The sequence below is a fragment of the Meleagris gallopavo genome, chromosome 5, assembly GCF_000146605.3.
Source record: "Meleagris gallopavo isolate NT-WF06-2002-E0010 breed Aviagen turkey brand Nicholas breeding stock chromosome 5, Turkey_5.1, whole genome shotgun sequence".
Classification (NCBI taxonomy): domain Eukaryota; kingdom Metazoa; phylum Chordata; class Aves; order Galliformes; family Phasianidae; genus Meleagris; species Meleagris gallopavo.
In genome coordinates, this window is record NC_015015.2 from 22,576,542 (window position 1) to 22,584,447 (window position 7,906).

General features: G+C 38.2%; 1 long non-coding RNA gene across 1 annotated transcript; it reads right to left on the reverse strand.

The window, feature by feature from the left end:
- Window positions 1–1,765: 1,765 nt before the first annotated feature.
- LOC104911103 lies at window positions 1,766–7,899 on the reverse strand. Its single transcript, XR_793645.2, has 5 exons — window positions 7,849–7,899; window positions 7,261–7,365; window positions 6,085–6,144; window positions 5,184–5,361; window positions 1,766–2,903 (listed from the first exon to the last, which is right to left on the reverse strand). It is a non-coding gene; the product is annotated as an uncharacterized LOC104911103 (long non-coding RNA).
- Between the last annotated feature and the right edge of the window lie 7 nt (window positions 7,900–7,906).

The following is a 7,906-nucleotide window of genomic DNA, read 5'->3' on the forward strand; positions in this document are numbered from 1 at the left end:
CCAGTGTATCACCTTCCCTATTTTTTCCCTAAAATTTTCTTGTTTTTTTTTTAAGCTTATTGTGCTACTAACATACTTAGTGAAGCTAGAGACTTTTCCTTGGTATTTTGAGACAAAAGAAATTATAAATCCAGTCTCCAAACAAAAGAATATATGAGTAAAAATGTAACTAAAACCTATCAAGCTGGAGAGACTGCATAGTATAAGAAATTCTGTTGATGGTAATCCTAACAGGACTCTTAACTTTTCTACCTCCTGCACATATTAAAACTGTCATAATTCTATCAACATGAAATAAGATGCTATAGCAACAAACTGTCTACAGACAGAGTTATGATTACATGCAAGCTCATAAAAAATAACTATTTTTGATATGTTCCTGTGTTCTAGTTCAGTGATCATAATAAAAAACAAAACAACTTAAAACTAATTTCTGAAATAATCTAATTAAAATACATACCACCTTTCATTCCTCCAAAGAAAGCTCCAAGTTGAAAGTCTCACTTGCTTTGGGTATTACTTAGTTTGATTTTTTCCTCTCATAAGGAGACATTTTGTCGTTTAAAATACTCGTGACCTCAATTCTGGTTGCTACCATTTGTTGCATAACATTATTGCTTACTTCATTCATCCAAAAAGAAAGTATTTAAAAGAAGTAAATCCAGGTCTAGTCTATGCCTTGGGATGGCAATAATCATCTTTGATCCATCATGTTGCATTGTTTTGGTGGCAACTTTTTAGTAAATTGGGTTTAGTGCTTAAAATAACATGCGTGTTCTGAGTTCTCCTGTTGTGCAAGTATAGCAGAAATATTTTAATTGCAGACATACTGAGAAATTCCATTAAGAAGTTAACGCCTGTTATGTGATGCATTAGGGATAAAAATCTCAGAGCAAATAAAACTAAAACTAATAAAAACAAAGTTCTAGACTGTAATTTCTGCTAGAGAACAAGAAAAAATTAGATTGAATGGCTGAAAATTTGTCAGTAAGTTTCCTGAAGCCGCACATTTCTGTCTCCAGTTAACATAGGAAGAAAGCATGTAAATGTACAGGTAAACATGCCACATTTGCTCAGGCCAAGAAGTGCAGTTGCTCAACTTTGAAGTCAGAAAAACATATTCCTGAACTTTTTTTTAAGACCACAACCACAATATAGTAGCATTCACCTAAGCTTTTTTTCTTAAGATTCACCCATTCCCTTGCAAAGTACCTTGGTGATTACATTTTCACTCATGCCTTTTCTGTATTTCATACAATTGCTAAAAGTAACAGAAAATTGGCACATTATGTAGCCAAAACTTTTTGGTTCTAACAAATGAAGATACTGATGACCTGGTGAAGGTTAAATGTCAGACAGACAAAGCTTGTTGAAAATTTGCATTGAACATTGAATGAGTATCTTCCATCAGACAGCTTCTTCTCAAATTATTGACAACATTCACCACTGAAAGCTGCAGTTCTGCTGGATGATTTTCTTGCTATCATCTCTCAGTTCTACTATGTAACGGTGTTCCAGGAATGTACACTCTGTTTTTCCTGATAATGATCTGACTTTATATCATAGATATCTTCACTGCATACTCATTAGATTAGTACCATACAATTTACACAATACCTTAAAAATGCTATCCCTGAACAAATATATATGATTTAGAACACAACAGAGTAACTATCACTAGTAAGACAATATTACAGAGTACCCAATTGCTTCAGTACCTAATTGTTCTGTCACATTTAGCTGTAACTGTCAAATTTCAAAGGATTTAAAATAGCATATGTCAAAAAAGCCATCTCCCTATTTATAGTCTTAGAAACTCTGTTCATCAAAAGCAAAGTCTTGCAAAAAACTTAGCCAGAAGTTGAGAATTTATCTGTAGATAGTGAGAAGTGAGGTAGAATATCTTGAAACAAGTGAGACTGATTGTGGAAGAAAAAAAAAAACAAGAACAACAAAACGAAGTCAAACCACTGAAATCCACATTTGTACAGCAACATTCATTATGTTTGCTTAAAATTCTAAACTTAAAGAGTAAGCCAAAACTTAATTTTAGTTGCATGAAGTTACATGAGTTTATTTTGTACTCTGGCCAGTTCTCCAATACCTACTCTAGTGTGTTGCACAATAAGAATAGCTAGACAAGATAGCACAGTGCTGAATAGTTATTTTGGCATTGAACCTTTTTCCTTGTGGGTGAAGTTGTGGAGGTCACCCAGCTGTCAGTGGTCCCCATTCCACAGCCACTAGGTTCCTGTAATGTCATCTAACAAATGTGCCAGAACTAGCTCAGACACAGCTTAGGTGCCCATGTTCACCGCTGTTCAGCCCAACAATGCTATAACCCATACATCACACAGAGCTCCTAGCCGGAGAACTCAGCACCCCACCTGCCTTGTAATAGCAGCATCTATTACCCTCATGCTCCATAGTCTATATTCAAACCAGCTCCAGAGCTGCTATCTGACTCCCATCTGATTCCCAGCACTTGTATTTTCTCCTCTGTCTCCTCATGCATATGACCACAGATGTCCTCCCTCTGCTCTGTTGTTGCTTGATGAGCTGTTCTGTAGTGGAGGTAACACTGGCAACAAGGTGCTCCTATGCTAATTTATGCTGTGGGCATTATTTTTTTTATATTCCACAGGCCACTAGAATGATGATGCCTTTTAACAGAATTAGTTTATTAGATCAGTGCGCAGTGTCAGCATTTGTGCTGCACCAGTAGTGTAGCTAACAATTTTGATATCAACATAATGGTACCGGAATACTTGCCTCCATTTTTCCCCACTGTTCGGAAGCATCTCCAAAAAGTCCGAAGAAAAGATGCCCTGTTATGAGGGGTAGCTTGGACAAAGCTGAACTCACGGAACAAAATGTGCGTTCCTTGACGTACGCTGTTAAAACTGTGGAGATAAGTAAAAACAAGAGAACGTTAGAAAGCTGAACCAATGTGAATGTTCTGGGGCCAGCTGGAACACTAGCAAGAAAACTACTGGCAGTTATATTTTGTGAAACCAAGTCTCTAAAGCTTATATCCATCTGTCCTCTAGAGGCAAGACTATTTGCAAAAACCACAATTGGAACTTAATTATAGGAATTAGAGGTTTGTGAAAGTAAATTTCATTCTAAAGAATCCCAGCAAGGGGTGTCCAAGAGCCATTTAAAGTCTTGAGACCAATCCACCAGAAAATGGCTAGCTAAGAGTTACTGTTGTTTGTCTGATCAGAAGATGCTCTTTGTTTTAGCATCATTTATATTTCAGTGCCATTCTCACCACAATTTTCCTTGAAGCCACAAAACAAAACCAAAAAAAAATTTAACAGAAGCCTCAAGATTTCATTTTTAGGTCAATTACTGAGACATGACTGTTTTAGATGTAAAAAATCTACCTCAGGAGTCATGAAAAGTAGACTGGCACTCCCCTAAGTGCTACTCTTGCACAAGTGCATTTTGAAAATAGTACCTGATCATTACAATGGAAAGTCACTTTGATATTCAGACTCTTGTATTTTAGAGCAGATTTCTCATATTTGAATTGCGAGGACTTTAGGCTAACTTATAGTAAACATTTGTCTTAAAATGCTTTCTCTGAAGTATAAGAAGCTCTCCTTTGAGTATGGTGAAGCTCAGCATGTAAGAACAATGGAAATGCAAATAGAAACATTATATACCAAAGGTACAATGATAGAGTTGTCTCAAAGATGGATTTTGTGCATTTCACTCTGAATCATGCATGTGGGACAAAGCTTTCAAACACTCCAGAGAGATCATTAAAAATATTCACTTGGGACAGCAGCTTAACTTGTCCACACGAATATAGAGCATTAATAAAAGAGAATGAAGAGAATTTAAAGAATTAATGAAAAAGATATAAGCTTATTCTTATCACAGCAGAACCTCTCTGTGGGTAGCATTTCTGCTGTAGACAAAATCCAGTGGTCAGTGGGAACCCTTTCAACTTGCAATTTTAAAATCATCCCCTTAAATATAACTAGTGTAAATCACCTTTTAGTTTTTCCTAGCTCAGAAAAGAGTCTCACATTTGAGAGGGAATTATACCAGAGATAAGCAAAATTAAAGTCAGATATCAGCTGGGTGGATGGGAGGGTTGAGAAAGGCCAATGTAACTTTTCAGATAAGAATTTGTACTTGTGTTGTTTTTTTTTTGTCTCTGTAATTAAAACTTTCTGTCATGTGTTGAAAGCACTGATTCTAGCCCACTTGTTCTGAAGGAAATTCATGCAAAATAAGTACAAACAATCGCATTATGATTAAGAAACACTCATGATCTTTGAAGTTTGGAATTAGAAGCACTCCTTCTTAAACATAATGAACAAACAAATTATTTCATATTTATGAAACCAGTGCTGTGCAAGTCAGAGAAAAGCGCAGTCACAGTACCAACGGACTTCAGTAAGTATACGCTGTGCCTGATCAAAATACAACAAAATTAGAGGAAAGGCTTCCATGACTCTCATTGTAAGCAAACAGTATTCATTATAAAGTGCTCCAGCTCACTGCTTCAGAGGGAATGAGTACAGAGTATGGGAAAGTAACATGCTTTAACACAAGATGACTGTGACAAAGCTGGAAATGGGATTTCAGATCTTCTCATCCCAAACCATAGCCCGTAAGACTTTTTTCATTTCTTATCTGCATTGTTTTACTGATGAGTTGACAGGCTGATGGAAGAACGAGGGATATAAATGAGAAAATGAAGAAACTTTGTATAATTGGAGAAGGCAGCATTCAAAAAGATGGCACATACAAGGGAGATTTCTAGTAAGAGAAAGAAGATGAAGGCAAGAGTATGCTTGTTTAGACTCCTGAGGGAGTGAGAAGGAATCACAGAACTGCAGAATACTCAGAGAAGTTTAAATCTGAGAAAGAAATGAGGTGGGTTAGCTGTGCAATGACACATCTAAATGCAGCTGAATTATGTTGCTCAGAACAACTACAGTACCTGCACTATCTGGAAGCAAATCCTGGCACATCTATAATGGAAAGCTTCAAACATGAAGCTAACATACTATTAACTCACAGGAGACAGCCCTACTACATTGCTTCTTAGCCCTAATAAAATGAAAACTCAAATCACTCATGTTTTCAGCATGGGATGGCTCTAAAACTACAGAGCAAAAGAGTATATAATATATATAATATAATAATTTGTTGTTACTTACTCAGTTATAAGAATGGATGGGTATGCTGGAACATCAGCACATCTGAATGCGCTAACAGCTAAGTGCCATCAGCTAGTTGAGTAAATATTGTATGAGGTACAATATTTAGTTCCTCATTTCTTGCAATAAGATTTTGTTCAGTTATACAATGGGAAGATTCTTCATCAAAAGGTCAAGTCTGCAATCACAGGAGTTAGAATTTAATCCTTGTGAAGATGCTACGTTTCAGAGATTCTACTTTATAAATTCCTTTTTATGGGTTGGAACCATTCAGCTTAAAGGAAACAGCCATCTCCCACAGCTCACAGCTGAGCTATCCAGCAGGCAGTCTACTGACAAATCGACACGTCTGGCTTCATGCAAGATCAACACCAAACAAGAGACTGGAATCATACTTTTTGAACAAACTATATGTTTAAAAATATTTACAGTTATTTTCTGGTTGATAGCACACATGGTAGTGCAAAAATAACTCAGCCATCTTTTCCTTAGCAGTTGCACAGAGATGAAGCTACTGCGAACACAGCAAGTAGAAGTGACCTGCAGATAAACCCTACAGAAAAGAAAAGGACTACCAAAAGCTCCTGCAGTTATTACAACTGTATTATGCGGTATGACCATCACATGACCTATAATTTTATAAATGCTTGCAGCGATGTATTTTCTAGTTTCTTTTGAAATAAACAAGCTATCACTCCAGAGGAACAGCTTAAGAAAGCAAGATAACAACAGCAAGGCAACAAACAGTTCCAACTTTCTCAGCAAGTTTAACAGCTGCTGAGATTCCTCCTTTAGGATTGCTCAGTCTTCCCTCTGCCTTCCTCCCACTGAAAAATTCATTCCCTTTGCAAGGTCAAGTGGCCAGAGCTTAGCAGTGCATTTGTACAGGAGAAAGACTTACGACCAAACTAGGGCATCACTATTAATTTGTCCTCATTCAGTTAAAAGCAGGTCTGTAAACCTAGAAACAAAAGCAGAAAAAATAACTTCTCATTTAGCTGGTTAACTCCTTTCCCCCTTTCAGGTTTTACTATGGTCATTTGCAGAGCCCTTTTAACAAGGCTGCAGGTTTCAAAGCCTCCTACTACAGACCTAATGGTTGTCTTGGTCCTCTGTTACCAGGAAACAGCACAGGCAAATCAGAACATTTATAAAAGTTACTAATGACATGATTTTATTTGTCTTGCAGAAACTGAGACTAGAAGTTGAACCAAATGTTCCTTAGGTAACCTCAGTTCATTATAACACTCATATTTCACACAGGAACTGCTACCTGACTGGATACTCCATTAGCCAAACAGCTTCCCCATTCACTTAAAGGACGTTCTGGAGGAAGATGAGAAAAAAATAGAGCAAAAGTTGTTGCTCAGTTGGAAACTCTAAAGAAGCTTGTGCAGTCAAGACTTCAAGGTCTTGCTTTGTCACTCTTTATCCTCACAAGCCCTAGAGCAGCCAAATCACAGCACTGCACCCCTTCCAATAGCATTGCTGAGAAAGCTGCACTTTGCAGCACATCTTGTCTGCACTTGTAGGACAACACATGCACGGGAGAGGAAGAAAAGAGTTTTGGGACTGTGATAAAACAGCCCCGGCTCTTGGAAATGGCTCTGCTGGGAACTCTAGCACTCAGGTGCTGCTTCTCCAAACAGAGCTGCTTTCAGTGGGGCTTTGTCTTTTGTGTAATTACATTTCGGCAACTTGCCAGAGTTCAGAAACTTTCAAGCAACCTTTTCAAACCTTCGGACTTCTAAATAGATTGTAAAAGTCCCAGGATGCTATGGTAACATCCCAATTGAAACTCACTACAGTAGTTAGCCTCTGCCTGCTGAACTTTGGCAAAGCTAACTATGCACAATGCAGAGAGAGCCATGTGTCCCCGACAAGGACAGAAGAGCTTGTCATGGTCCTGCTTCCCCTTAGCAGGTGCCACCTTTGGCTACCATGCAGAGAGCTAAAGGAGTGAACAGGACCCCTCCTCTACTAAAGAGACCGCAAGGAACAAGGGCCAACATTCCTTAACTTACAGCATACTGTTTGCATTTTCCTCTGAGACCATGAAGAAAGAGGGAAAACTCACTGTGAAGGCTTATCCTGCTTCTCCAGCATGAGCACCTCTTTTTCCATCCCCAACTTCTCTTCCCAGTCCCACTGGTGTCCACATCATGAATAGACAATTGAGTGCCTTAAGTGAGAATAAGGTAGTCTCAAACTCAAAGAGGCTATGGCTAGACTGAGCAAAACATTTGTAGGGAAAAACAGCGCAGAGGATTTGATAAAAACATTTCGGGTATTTCAGCATTTGCTTTTCTTGAAACGCGCATTGGACTAGCTCGTGTTTGGTCCCATGGGCTGCATGCTCATTTGCAGTTGGAACACATCTTCCAGTTTAGTTCCTCTGAAAGGAACCCAGGTCACGAGCTCTAAGCACTTACTATGCTTTTGGTATGAACCAAAAGCACAGTAAGGATAATCAGGAGTATTAGGATTAGAGACTATTGTACAATGGGTAACAAAGAACTAGCTCTAGCAATAGAAAATGCTGAAGGCTTTAACATTCAGGAAATTTCTGTTGTTAAATAACTCATCCACACACTTTAAAGCATCCCCAAGTGATCAATCTTTCTCACCCCAAGGTTACGCTCTGTAATAGCAAAGCGAGGTTTACCTTGCCTGGAACAAGCCCTGAGAGGGAGCACTTGAAATAGCAGGAACCACTGAGAAAA